We start from the raw sequence: 15,075 nt of genomic DNA, 5'->3' as shown, positions 1-15,075 counted from the left end.
AGGAATACGTGGAAATGCCCTTGGATAATTCTGTTCCTCAGATGACAACATTAAACTTTGCCGAGCAGGCTTTGTGCATAATTTTCCAGCACGCCTATGCCTTTGAATTTAAGTATTTACGTATAAGCTAATCTTGTAGGTAATGAGAATGACAGTGTTAATACAGTTAAAAGTTGGCATTGTTCTACCACCTGCAAAACTGGCAGAGTATTCAAAGGATTTCATCTGTTTGTGTTCTACCATGTGTATTAAGCAATCACATTAGGTTACTTTGCTTAGGAGCTTCTAATCTTTTGTCATTAATGAATGTCTTATAGTTCAAAAAAATATTCACACCATGATTTATAACCATGGAATTATGTTGTTAATACTTTCATTAAAATTCCACTGTTTTAAGTGTCTCAATCAATCTGATCAATTTGAAAGAGTGTTTCTCATTCTTACATCATTTTAATGCTATATTGTATGGTTACTATGGTGCTGCTAAAGTCACCAGTGTCATGGAAACAGTGCCAGTGTGACGCAATGAGTATTTTTCTTGAACAGCAACTGAAGAAATGAGTAAGCAATGTGCTGTTCTAAAAGTGAAGGCTGTGGGAATTCAGTGTACCACTTGCCCAACTTTTTAAGTAGTTTTCCTCACAATTGATATGACGGAAACATCCTGAGAGGAGCTTAATTTAACTTTATAGGAAGCAAAAATAGTTAAATAGTTTGCACTGGAAAGGATTCACTGGTAAGATGCAATATTTTTCCCTGCTTACTTAAGAGAATTAATGGCTGTTTGTGAAGGATATGACATGACGAAGGGTTTATCAAGGCAATGGTTGACTTGGACAGGAATTGTATGTTGTTTGTGCTTTTACCTTGAAGAACTCGTGCAAGAAATTAATTGCTTTCTTTGAGTCTCATTTTAGTGACCAATCTTCATACTTTAAATTGTAAGCTTATTACAGAAATGCCATAGTAATTTTGGAATGAATGTATTTTTTAAGGAAAACGACTATTCAATCACCATTCTAATGGCCTTTGTTTCTACTTAATGGTTAGTTTTCTAATTCACTTGGGATTTGTGTTAAATTGATGCTCTGCTTATCCATGAGATGTTCCTTTTGTTTATTTTTCACTGAAAGTTGGCAGTGGCACACAATGAAACATCCTGACTTGTGTTTTATGAGACCTGCTTTCAGAAGGAGTTTAAGAGCAGCAGGCATTTTTGGAGTCGATGTTAGAATACGTCCCAGCAACCTTGTAGTATGTGATGCAGAGGAGTCTGCAGGTTAAGTATTTGCTCTCTTTATGCAAGAAAGTAGTCTTGATTTTAGAAAGGGTCTTTAATGATGTAGAGATGTGCCTAAAGTCTCTTTCTTCCTTTGTAATAAAGGAGTGGGATCTATGAAATCCACCTCTTTTGGTCCATTGTCTTCCCCTTAACAATGCAGGCTTGTGTGCTCATGTCTGCAGTAGGACACACCCACAAACTTTGGGGTGAGGCTCCACTGAAGCACAGAACAAAATCATCTCTGCTCCATATGGTCAGGGTTTCCATGTCAGCTTCCATGAATGATTTGAATTCCTGACTAAAGACTCTGGCAAGGGAGTGACATGGGCAGTCATCGACGGGTTGTTGAAGGGTGGGGGATGGCTGGAAGTGGGAGGTTTAAATCAGACTCACTGCTTCCAGCAAATTGCAACACAGGTTAGTGAACATTCTGAGTCAGGTAAAGGAAGAAATGGAAATTCCCTTCAATAGTACTGCTCCTCAGCTGAGAACACATCCATGCCTTTCCATACGTGTCCTCTGTTCGGTAAGAAACCGCAGCCACTATGTGCTGGTGGTGGAGGGAATGAATGTTTAGGGTGGTTGATGGACTTCTTTGTCCTGGATGGCACTGAGCAAAGGAGCTGCACTCGTTCTGGCAAGTGGCAGATATTCCAATGTGCTCTTGACTTGTGCTTTAATGATTGCGTGTGTGTGTAAAGTTCTGAGGACTTAAGACATACATGCAAGTTGAAGCTTTCTTTTTCTTCCTTCTTGGGTTTATCTAGGACAAGATAATTGCATCCGTGTGTGTGTGTGTTTTTATATTTAGATACATTTCTAAATATATTCACACACACACACACACACACACACACACACACACACACACACACACATACATATATATATATATATATATATATATATATATATATACATTTCTATCTATCTATAGATAGATAGATATATATACATATATGTATAGATAGATAGAAATGTATCTTCAGAAATAACCTTACAGAGATAAACAAGCCTAAGCTTTCCAACATGGGCCACATCCAGCAAAGGTTTTCGAAATATTCTCCTAACTCTGGGTACATCACAAGGCTTTGGTTTATTAGCAAGCAAGGAACTGGTGTTGGAAATGTACCCTGCAGAGTTCTGATGCTGTAATGCAGAGGGAGGCAGTAATGTTACAAGATGACAAATAAAGGGCCAGATCTGTAGCTGTGTTAAACAATACCACGTGCAAAACCCCACATTTACTTGAGGCATAAGAAACAGAAAATGCTGGAATACTCGGCAGGACAAGCAACATCCACAGAGGCAGAATAAGAGAACATTCAGGTGAAGAATCAGAATCCAGCATCTGCAGTTTTAAGCCAGAGACTTTGAAAGCACAGAAACAGGCCCTTCAGCCAACTCGTCCATGCTGACCAAGATGTCTACATGAGCTGGTCCCATTTGCCTGCATTGGCCCAGATCCCTCTAAACCTTTCCTATCCATGAACCTGTCTAAATGTCTTTTCAACATTGTAATTGTGTCCACCTCTACTTTGGCAGCTCATTCCATATACCCACCAACCTCTGTGTGGAAAAAGTTGCCTTTCAGGTCTTTCCCCTCTTACCTTAAATGTATGCCCTCTCATTTTAGACTCCAGTACCCTGGGAACAAGACTATAATCACTCACTTATCTATGCCCCTCATGATTCTGTATACCTCTAACGTCACCCCTCAGCCTCCAATGCTCCAGGGAAAATGGCCTCATCTTATCCAGCTTGTTCTTCTAACTCAAGCCCTCCAGTTGCGCCCACATCCCTGTGAATTTTTTCCACACCCTTTCCAGCTTAATGACGTGCTTCCTGTAGCTATGCAACCAGAAATGCACATAATACTCCAAGTCCAGTCTCACCAATATCTTGTACAGCTGTAGCACGATACCCCAACTCTTGTACTCAATGAAGGCAAGCATGCTAAATGAATTTTTCACCACTTATCCACCTGTGTCACCGCTTCCAGGGAACCAGTTACCTGTCCCCCTAGTCTGTCTGTTCTACAACACTCTCTAACGCCCTGCCATTTACTGTGTGAGTCTTGCCCTGGTTTAACTTGCCAAAATGCAATACTTTGGGCATCTGAGTTAAATTCCTTTTGCCAGTCCTTGGCCTACTCCTCAGTCGATCTAGATCCTGGTTGTAATCCTAGACAAACTTCTCACTGTTCACTACACCACCAATTTTGCTGTCATCTGCAAACTTGCTAATCGCACCACCTACCTTCTCATCCAAATCATCGGTACAGATAAACAAAAGGGGACCCAGCACAGATCCCTGCGGTACACTGCTGATCACGGACCTCCAGTCTGAGAAAACAACCCTCCACTACCACCCTCTGACTCCTACCACCAAGTTAATTTTGAATCCAACTGACAAGCTCACCCTGGATCCCGAGTAACCTTCCGGAGCAGCTGACAATGCAAAACCTTGTCAAAGGCCTTGCTAAAGTCCATGTGATGTGGAAAAATGCAAACTAATTCACATTGGTGCATAGAACAGAAAAGCGGGATATTATTTTGAATGGCATAAGGTTGGTAATGCCTTGAAGGGACCCAGTTGTTCTTGCACACCAGTCACTGAAAGCCAATGTGCAGGCGCAGCAAGCAATTCAGAAAACAAATGGTATGTAGCCTATGTTATGGGAGTATTGGAGTACAAGACCAAAGATGTCTGGCTGCAATTGTACAGAGACTTGGAAAGGCTAGTCTTGGAGTGTTGTGCATAGTATTGGTCTCCTTAAAAAGAAGTATACATGCCATTGAGGGAGTGCAGCAAGGATTCAGGAGACTGGTTTGAGGGTTGGCAGGTTTGTCATATGAGGAGAGATTGCATAGACTTGGTCTGTATCCTCTAGTGTTTCGAAGAATGAAAGGAGATCTCATTGAAACTTACAAAATTCTTACAGGGTTCAATGGACTGGATGCAGGGAGGTTGTTTCCCTGTACTGAGGAGTTTTGGACCAGGGGTCTCAGCCTCAGAATAAGAGATGGTTTTCGATATTTACAGATTAGAAATTTTTTTAAAAGTTACTTCACCTTCTTTTCTGATACCATATAAAATTGAAATTACGGAAAAAATTTTAGGTTTTAATCCTTATCAGAAGGGCCTGATAGCAATAATTATGATCGAATTATGAAAATACGTTCAGAGGAACTTGATAAAATTAAGAATGAATAGGAAAGAGAACTCCAGATACTTTTACCTACAGAGACATGGAAGAAGATTCTTCAATCGGTTAATACATCTTCTATGTGTGCTAGACACTCTTTGATACAGTTCAAGGTGGTCCACAGGACCCATATGTCCAAGGACGTTAGCCTGTTTTTATCATCATATAAATCCTATGTATGACAGATGTAATTCAAAGTTGGCTTCCCTGACACATATGTTTTGGTCCTGTCCCCTTTTGGAAAAATATTGGAAAGACATTTTTAACATTATTTCATCTGTATTGAAAATTGATTTACAACCTCATCCTATTACTGCAATTTTTGGGTTACCAATGATGGAATCCACCATTTATCTGCTTCTGCTTGTCGTGTGATCACCTTTGTCACATTAATGGCCAAGCGATCCATTTTGTTCAAATGGAAGGATCCAATACCTCCCACTACTTTTCAGTGGTTTTCTCAAATTATATCATGTTTAAACTTAGAAAAAATTAGGAGTGGTACTGTTGATCCTTCACTTAAATTTGAGGAAGTTTGGAGTCCATTTATTCACTACTTCCATATGATATAAGCTGATCTTTTTCAGATCCCTTTCAATAACCCTTGAATACAGAGGAACATTGTTGATGTCATAATAATGTTTTTTTTTAATTAAAGAAATATCAGTCCCATTTTTTTTAAGTTTTTGGGTTTTTTTGGTTTATTATCAATATTTTTTTTGATTTGGGGGTTCTTCTTTCATATAATTAAATTTCATTTCTTTTCAATCTTTCCTTTTGTATTTGTTCACTTAATAAGAGAACGGGAGGTCTAGATTACCTTTTTTTACTCCTTGTGATTATATATATATTAACTGTTATGATTGCTATCCTGATCTCTTTGCACCATGTGTATAATTACTAATGTTATATATATTATTTTGTACTAATTTGAAAATTAATAAAAAGATTGAAGAAGAAAAAAAGAATAAGAGATAGGTTATTTCAGACTGAGATGAGGAAAGATTTCTACACCCACAATGTTGTGAACCTTTAGAATTATCTGCATAGTCCCCTGTGGAGATCAATCACTGAGTTCATTCAAAACAGGGATTGATTGAACGGGGGGGGGGGGGGGGGGGCATGGTGCGGCACAGTAGAGTTGCAGTTAGCACAACTCTATTACAGCGCCAACAATCGGGATTCAATTCCTGCTGCTGCCTGTAAGGACTTTGCCTGTTCTCCCCGTGTCTGCATGGTTTCCCTCCGGGTGCTCCGGTTTCCTCCCACATTCCAAAGACGTATGGGTAGGTAGGTTAACATGGGTGTAATTGGGCGACGCGGGCTTGTTGGGCTGGTAGGGCCTGTTACTGTGCTGCGTAAATAAAGTCTAAAGATATTTTCCTGGCTGTCAAGGGAATCAAAGGATATGAAAATGCAGGAAAATAGCACTGAGGTAATTAGATTAACCATGATGAATGGTGGAGCAGGCTTGAAAAAACTAAATGGTCTACTCCTGCTCCTATTTCTTATGTTCTTGCATTGACGTGTGGCATTTTCTGTTTTATTAATCCCAATGGCTTTCGATTTTTGCTGCTAAGTTTTAACTAACTCAAGGTGCTTCATTGAAAAGCATTTGTAGTAGATGGATGCAATAGGAGGGGTTGCATATGCAGAAAGTGACAGTTAGCCAAGAGCAATAAACATACCATGGATGTGGTTAACATTGGCAATGAGCCCACTATACTGGTGAATCTCATTGTATAAATGTGTCCATAAAACTGCATAAATGTATAGCACAGGAGCAGCTCATTCAACCCTACTGAGCAGTGTGTACACTGCAAGCGAGCATGCACCTGGCCACATCATCAGGGCAACCTTAGACTCCCTGCTCGCTTGAACGTTCTCACTTCTTCTTGAATGCATCCATGACCCAGCTGCTCCGAAGGAGCAACTTCCAAATTCTAACCACACTCTTTTTGTGACAATCATATATTTATGACTAGTAGATTTTCTTTCACTACATACCAGTATTTTCCTTATTTCTTTCATTGTCTTAAAGACCTCCCATAAATATCTTGCCTACAGAAAAGGCCCCTCCACCCTACTACCCACCCAACTAATCATTTTCCTGGTGAGTATACCAAGGCATAGTCTTTCATTTCTTCAGCATCTCTGTGAATCGTTCCTGCATCTTCTCCAGTGCCTCCATTATCTTCCATTTCTCCTGCTGATGTAGAAGAAGGCCATTCAGCCCATCACATCTCTCATGGCTTTCAGAGCAGTCCCATCAATCCCATCTTCAACTGATGTCGCTGCAACCTATTATTTCTCGCATGCTATGAACATACCCTCTTCCAATTCTTCAACCAACCCCTACAGCAGGGATATTTTACAGCAACCGAACAAATAAAACATCTTTGGGATGTGAGAGGAAACCAGAGCTCCCAGGGGAAATCCAAGCAGTTTATATAATATGGATATCAGAACTTGTGTGTAGCCTGCTGCTTTATAAACACAAGTGGTTTCCTGATGCATTTACCAACCATAACACCAACAATTCTGCAATGCAGTGGAGTAAACAGATCAGTAATTCTTGCATCTTTACAAAGCAAAAAACTGGATCTGCTCAAGTCCCCTGTGCAAAGGTAGTTTACAAATGGTTATTGCCATGCATATTCCAGACAAAAGCAAATGTAGATTCTCTCCCTACCTCTATCTCCCTATACTGCAAGAATTTCTTAATGTCTCAGATAATCTACAGAGTTGTAAATGCTGATGTTGAGTTGGAAAACCCAGTTCACCAGAAAGGAATCCACCAAACCAAGCATAAAAATGATAGCGGAGGAAATCTCCCACCCTGCATGGAATGAAAAGGAAAGGGAATACAGCATTGAATCTGATGGTGTTTTTGAGGAGAAACTAGCTTGGAATGCAATAGAAATGAGTGAATTCATTAAAGACAAAAGCAAAATCTAGTGAATAAATCTGAACTAAAAACCCAGCAGGTTAGGCAGGCACCTGTGGAGAGAGAAATGAGATTAATATATCCAGGTTTATGATCATTCTGTGAAACATCTATTAAAGAACTCAATCCGTGAACAAAGTTAAACCTGACAAATTTGACTTATTTAGGTTCAAACTTGCTTTGTTTTTTAAAAAGAATATGGCAGTAGCCATGCACAAAAGGCAAGACCCATCCAGTGATTAACCAATCAAATACTGGCATATTATAAACAACACTACAGGAAGTGCCACTGTTGGTGTAGTGGGAGTCATTGCCATCTGGTGGATGAAAAGAAAAATGTATAATGTGGGGGGAGCTACCTACTTTCATCATGGGTGGGGTAATTGTAGCTTGATGATTGAAGTCTGCTACACTGTGTGTCTGATACTAAGTAGTCCGTGTATTTATCTCTGAGTAATCTATGAGCACTGTTTTCGGTTGGGAATTGTCATCCATACGGAGAGAGAGTGTCCCAAACTTAGACCTATTTACTGAGTTTGATGGTATTGTTTGTCCATCAATGTTGACAGGCTCAAGGATCCTCAGTATTTCTGCACAGATCCCAAATGGCTGCTACAACTGTTTCCCAAGAAAATGAAATGCAGGAACATACACTTTATTCTCTGGCAATCCACATGGACCTGTTCAGATTAGACTTCAGCTTCAAGTTGCCAATGCTGCATTTTTCAAGATTACCAGCCAAATCCTGAAGTGTCAACATCATCCTAATTTAGAAACAGCCCAAGTGAAATATTGTTTTAATGTTGGGTGTTGTCAGAATGGATTGAGAGATAATCCTGCGAGGGAAATCCATGTACAAGTATTTGCCCGTATCCAAAATATAATTGCAGGTCATCTATTAAAATAGCTATAAACAGATTTGGAAAGAAGATATATTGATACAGGGGTAGGATAGCATAGGAAAAATGAGGTATGTGTTTCTAGAATGGGGAGGTTGAGTCAGAAGATCATTTGAGTTTATATCGGTAGATGGCAAATATCTGGGCTGGACTATGATGATGATTCGTGACACAGAAGTTCTCAAATTTTATAACAGTGAGTAGAAGTTGGATTCCAGTTGCCTTTTGATTCCAGATTTTCCTGGGCACTAGAAACAATACCTTAACCCATCATTCTAGAACCTCCTCTGGATTGCAATTGATCCCTCTCCAGACTAATGAGGCAACCAAAGAAAAATAAAGATTGGGCGTCAGGAATAAGAGGTAAATTTGTCTTGGTGGGCAGAGGAACTTTGCTGGATAAAATGTCAACAGATCTCAGACACAGATGCAGTAAGGAATACGGAGAGATTTGCAAAGAGGTATGAGGATCCAACAATCCAAACAAAAACATACAAAAGTTGTATTTGAAGGCACTTCTCAGTAGCATTAGCAGCAAAATTTGGCACTGAATTTCATAAGAAGATATTAGGACAAGTGAGTGCAACCTTGGTCATGGATTTAATGAGCTGAAGAGATAATGTTTTCGGGAAGGCTTGGGCCTGGGAAGCTCAAGCCACAGACAAGATATTGGAACTTGATAAATCCAAGGAAGAAAGAATTGTGTTGATAAGACCATGCGGCTCAGTGCATGAATGAGTTGTTATTTGTGGAATGTCACATCTGTTTAGGTGACTATTAGAAAAGTAGTGACAAGCTATAGTTGGGGAGAGTCATACTGGAAACCCTGCAGAGCTGGAAGGATGTGTCCATTGTAAACCCTGACCGTATTAATTCTTGTATTAATTATTAATTAAAAAGACACACTGTTAAGCATGGTAAATCATGGCTACTTTCTATATTGCCACACCTGAGATACTAGGCATGCTCAGAGCTGTACATAGTCCTAAAGGGGAAATGCACAGTGCTCTTAAAGGTGTAATGTAACAACAAAGCATAATAAGATAACTAGTGCTATTATGTAGTGTTATTATGTTATTGTACTTTCCCAATGTTAATTGAAAAAATGTTACTGGGATACAGTCCAAAAATTAGAGTCAGACCTTTCAGGTGTGAAGTGTGAAACTCAATTCTTAATTTTAATTGCAACATTGATAGATTTTGGATAATGAAAGTTAATAATGAATAGGAGAAAATGTTGTGTATGTGGAACTTAGTCATAAATCAGTTAAAACCTCATGGATGCAGAAGAGGCGAGGAGCTAATTGCCTGCTTCAGTTATATACCCAGTACCAGAAACTGAAGGATTAATTTAAGTGGAAAGAATTGTCAAGTTCAAATACAATGCTGGAACAATTCATTACCTATCACTTACTGGGGCCACTTCTAAAATAGCTACATCTTTATTTTATATTTCCTTCTGGTTTTCGATGGTCTTTTGACATTGTAGGTTTTTTTTTCTCATTTAGGAAATATTTGCCTCTGTCCTTTGCACACACTGAGGCAAGCATTGCTGAACACTAAGGTCCACTACTAAGGTTATCAAAAATCCACTAAGTTTCAGTCAGGTCTTAGTGATAAAAATTCTAAAGTGTGGGGAGAGTCTGTCATGAGTTTATCAAGAACTAGAGTGTGCCAATCCAGGCTGATGGATCAACAAGGTGTTGGAGATGCTGTTTCTGCATTAGATATTAAGCCAACACCCTAAATATAGAATATTCCATGACAATATTCATGGAAGAACCACTAGGGTTTTGCCTGGTATTCCAGCCAGTAATTATTCTTCGAACAACATCAGGTACAACAATTCTTTTGCTGTATGCAATTTGTTTCCCACATTTCCTACATTCTAGTAGCAACTAGACTATGAAAAATACTTTATTGGCTTTAAAGTTGTCTGAAAACATTCTGAGGTGATGAAAATATAAGTGCAAGCTATTTATTCTTCCATTCTGTTTTTGTTCTATGCTAATTACAGTTCTCAAACTTTGGAACATCTAACATCTTTATTGTATGCACTTTCTTTATTTCTCTGAAATGTTTGAACATTATGAATTCTTTAACAGCAACCTCATGGCTTTTATTGTCATAGTTCAGGCAAATATGTCCTTCCTTGAGTAAAGAGATCAAAACTGTACACAGTGCTCTGTCAGCTCCCAGGCATTCAACAGAAGGAATATTACGTGGAGAATTGAAGTTATCCAGTTTAGTAGGAAAATAGAAAATCAGAATCCATTTTTAGATTTGTACAATTGGAAAAACATTGGGATTCAGAGGCAGCTGAAGGTTCTTGTACCTGAATCACAAAGTTAACATTGGGGTGCAAGAAGAAATGAGGGATGAAGCTTTGTTAAAAAGAGATTGGGGAAAAATCAAAACAAAATTGTCTTACTGCATTGGTCAGACCACACCTGGAGCACTGTGTATGGCTTTGGTCCACTTACACCTGAAAAGATATATTTACCTTGGCATGCAACAAGTTTACCAGATTGGTTCCTGGAATGAGGAGATTGCCCAGTGAGGAAGGCTGGCTGAGGTTAGAATGAGGAGGGATGATCCCATTAGAATGTCTAACACTTTTAAGATACCAAGCAGGAAGATACTGGCTGGAAAGTGTGGAACAAGGGGTCAAAGAATAAGGGGAGGACAGAAGAAATATCGTCACTCTAAGTGGGAATGATTGAAATCTTCTGTTTAATACATTCAAGACCTGAGTTCAACAGAATTTTCAATTCTAAGGGAATCGAAAGATTCATGGCAGGAAGATGTGCATTTCCTACTGAAAGGCAGAACAGGGTCAAAAGGCTTAATGGCTCCTGATGCTGTCTGTTATGTTCTTGGAAACCGGAACCTGCAGCTCTTGTCTTTCAATTATTTCATGTAGCCTTCTGCTGTTTCCCTGCTTCTATGGTGGGCAGTCTTCAACAAGAAAGGAGCAATTGTGCCAAAGATTGTCATGGAACATATTTTTGTGATGTGACTGCAATGAAGTGTGTCTGTCGTGTGACCTGCAGATGTGAAGGGTCAATGCCAGTTTTCTGCAAGGCCTCAAACTCTCCGCAAGAGTTGAACCAACTACTCTTGACGTTCAATGGCTTTCCCATCATCAAGTCACTACATGTTAACATTGTAGGGTTTACCATTGACCAGAAACTTAATTAAACAAGCCAAATAATACTGTGGTTACAAGAACAGGTCAGTGGCTGGGTATCTTGCAGTGAGTGATTTGCTTCCTGAACACAGTCTTTCCAAGGCACAAAACAAGACCTTTTTTTTCTATATCAAGGAAAAGAATAGAAGGTGTAATGGCACGCGTACACCCAATGGGTGGAGATCGGTGACGAGGCTGCCTGCCAGAGAAAGGTCAGTCAGACTGATGGAAAAATAGATGGGGAAGTGTAAATAAGGTCTATCTTCATTCAATAAGTTCACTTCTCATTCCCTTAATCTCTAGTGAGCACAGACCCATCCTGATCAATCTTTCCTCATAAGGCAATTCCTCCATACCAGGGATCATCAGAGCAAACCTTCTCTGAGCCTCCAGTGATAATATATCTCTCCTTGTCTTGCCTTGTACATTTGTGGGAAGACTTCCCTACCTGTATACTCCAACCCTCTTGAAGTAGCAAGCTGGCATGCCATTAGCCTTCCCAATTACCTGCTACACCTGCATGCTAGCTTTCTGTGTTTCATGTACAAGGACTGCAAAATTCCTTTGTGCCACAGCTTTGTGCAGTCTTTCTCCATTTAAATAGTGGTCTGTTTATCACTCTTCCTTCCAGAGTCAACAATTTTCCCACAGTATACTCCTTTTGCCTACATTTTGCCCTCATACTCAACCTGTCCCTATCTTTCTGTAAAATGTTTGTATTCTCCTCACAGTTTGCTTCCCCCATTTGGCTACTGTACATTTGTTTCCTTCCTCCAATCATTAATAAACATTGTAAATACCTGTGGTCCTGTTATTTAAAAGTTGCCAACTTGAAAATGGCCCCCTTATCCCTTGAAAATGACTCTCTTGTCACTATTGAAACAAAGGACTGCAGATGCTGGAGTCTAGATGAAAAACACAATGATGCTGGAGGAAATCAACAGGCCACACAGCATCCATGGAGAAAAGCAGGCAGTCAATGTTTCAGGTCAGAACCCTTCTTCAGGACTGAAGATAGGAAAAGGGAAAGCCCACTATATAGGAGGGAAAAGCAGAGCAGTGATAGGCGGACAAAAGAGGGGAGGTGGGGTGGGCACAAGGAGGTGATGGGTTGATGCAGGTAAGTGATAGTGATAGGCAGATGCAGGGGAGGAGGGGAGAGCAGATCCACTGAGGGATGGGTCAAAGGTAAGACCATTTTTAAAGATGCGCTATCAGCAGGTAAATTACCACAATCCTTTTATGAAGCAACTATCTCTTTAATTCTTAAAAAAGATAAAGATCCCACTGAATGTGCATCTTACAGACCTATCTCTTTATTGAATGTGGACTCCAAAATTTTTTCCAAAATATTGGCTTCTAGACTGGAAAAGGTACTTCCACAAATTATTTCTGATGACCAGACAGGATTTATTAAAAATCGCTATTTGCATTTTAATATTAGGAGGCTAATGAATATTGTATATACCCCTTCATCTACAATTTCAGAATGTTATGCCGAGAAGGTGTTTGATAGAGATGAATGGGAATATTTATTCAACATGCTTGAGAAATTTAATTTTAGCCCAAATTTTATATCCGCGATTAAATTGATATACCATACACCTTTGGCTTCAATACTTACTAATAATCAGAGATCCCCCTTTTTCAGGCTTTTTCGAGGTACTAGGCAGGGCTGCCTTTTAAGTCCTTTATTATTTGACATTGCTTTGGAAACCTTGGCAATTGCCTTTCGGGACTCTTCTAACATATTTGGTATCACTTGTGGAAAGGGCACCCATAAGATATCACTACATGCAGATGACCTGTTACTTTATATCTCTAACCCTGAGAAATCCATCCCTGCAGCATTATCACTGCTTGCTCAGTTTAGTGTTTTCTCTGGTTATAGATTAAATCTTAATAAGAGTTATCTTTTCTCATTAAATATGCAAGTCCCAATTTATAGGCAATTACCATTTAGATTAGTGACTGATTATTTTACTTATTTGGGTGTTTAAAATTACCAAGAAACACAAGGACTTATTCAAAGTTAACTTTTTACCCTTATCGATCATGTTAAACAATTGTTTACTAAATGGTCCCCATTGTTTCTATCATTGATTGGTCAAATTAATGCAGTTAAGATGAATATTTCACCAAAATGTTTGTATTTATTTCACACGGTTCCAACCTTCATCTCGAAATCCTTTTTCGACACTATTGATTCTAAAATTCTTTCATACATATGGCAGGATAAAAACCCAAGATTAAGTAAGAAATATTTACAAAAATTGAAAAAGGATGGCGGTATGGCTTTGCCTAACTTTAGATTTTACTATTGGGCAATTAATATTAGATATTTAATTTTTTGGACACAAGATTTAGGTGTAATTCAATGTCCCCAATGAGTGTATCTTGAGTATGAGTCTGTGCAAGGGTTCTCATTAGCTTCTATTTTAGGAGCCTCACTCCCTTTTGCACTTGAATAAATATCATTTATCAAGTCCTATCCAATCCAATTTTTTCTTTCAACCATCCAGAATTGATTTAGCTTTTTCTTTGTGGAAAATGAAGGGAATAACATGCTTTCGTGATCTATTTATTGATAATTGTCTTTTGTCTTTTAAACAGTTGTCTAATAAATACAATTTGCCTAGATCACATTTTTTTCAATATTTACAGATTAGAAATTTTTAAGTTATTTTACCTACTTTTCCGATACCACATAAAATTGAAATTACAGAAAAATTTTTAGGTTTTAATCTTTATCAGAAGGGCTTGATAGCAATAATTTATGATCTGATTATGAAAATACGTCTAGAGACACTTGATAAAATTAAGAAGGAATGGGAAAGAGAACTCCAGATACTTTTACCTATAGAGACATGGAAGAAAATCCTCCAATTAATTAATACATCTTCAATGTGTGCTAGACACTCATTGATACAGTTTAAGGTGGTCCACAGGACCCATATGTCCGAGGACAAGTTAACCCGTTTTTATCATCATATAAATCCTATATGTGACAGATGTAATTTGGTGGTGGCTTCCCTGACACATATGTTTTGGTCCTGCCCTCTTTTGGAAAAATATTGGAAAGACATTTTTAATATTATTTCAATTGTATTGAATATTGATTTACAACCTCATCCTATTACTGCAATTTTTGGGTTACCAATGATGAATTCTGGCCATTTATCCACTTCAGCTTGTCGTATAATTGCATTTGTTACATTAATGGCCAAGAGATCCATTCTATTTAAATGGAAGGATCCTATACCTCCTACCACATTTCAATGGTTTTCTCAAAATATAACATGTTTAAACTTAGAAAAAATTAGGAGTGGTACTGTTGATCCTTCGCTTAAATTTGAGGAAGTTTGGAGTCCATTTATTCAGTATTTCCATATGATATAAGCAGACCTTTTTCGAATCCCTTTCAATAACCTTTGAATATAGAGGAGCGGAGCTAACAACATAATAATGATTTTTTTTAACCGAAGAAATAACAGTCCAGCTTTTTTTTTTGAAGTTTTTGATTTGCTTTTGTTTATTTTTTTTTAATTT

The 15,075-nt window shown here is 38.5% G+C and overlaps 1 long non-coding RNA gene across 1 annotated transcript in view; it reads left to right on the top strand.

Moving 5' to 3' along the window:
• The first annotated feature begins 585 nt into the window (after nt 1–585).
• LOC127576192 (uncharacterized) overlaps nt 586–15,075 on the top strand; it is a 157,713-nt gene continuing 143,223 nt past the window's right edge. Inside the window, exon 1 of the long non-coding RNA XR_007957180.1 lies at nt 586–736. This is a non-coding gene — a long non-coding RNA (uncharacterized LOC127576192). The remainder of the gene's footprint in view (nt 737–15,075) is intronic.

This window comes from Pristis pectinata, chromosome 1 (assembly GCF_009764475.1).
Source record: "Pristis pectinata isolate sPriPec2 chromosome 1, sPriPec2.1.pri, whole genome shotgun sequence".
Taxonomy (NCBI): domain Eukaryota; kingdom Metazoa; phylum Chordata; class Chondrichthyes; order Rhinopristiformes; family Pristidae; genus Pristis; species Pristis pectinata.
Note: the sequence above shows the minus strand (reverse complement) of the source record. Positions and strands in the feature narration are given on the sequence as shown.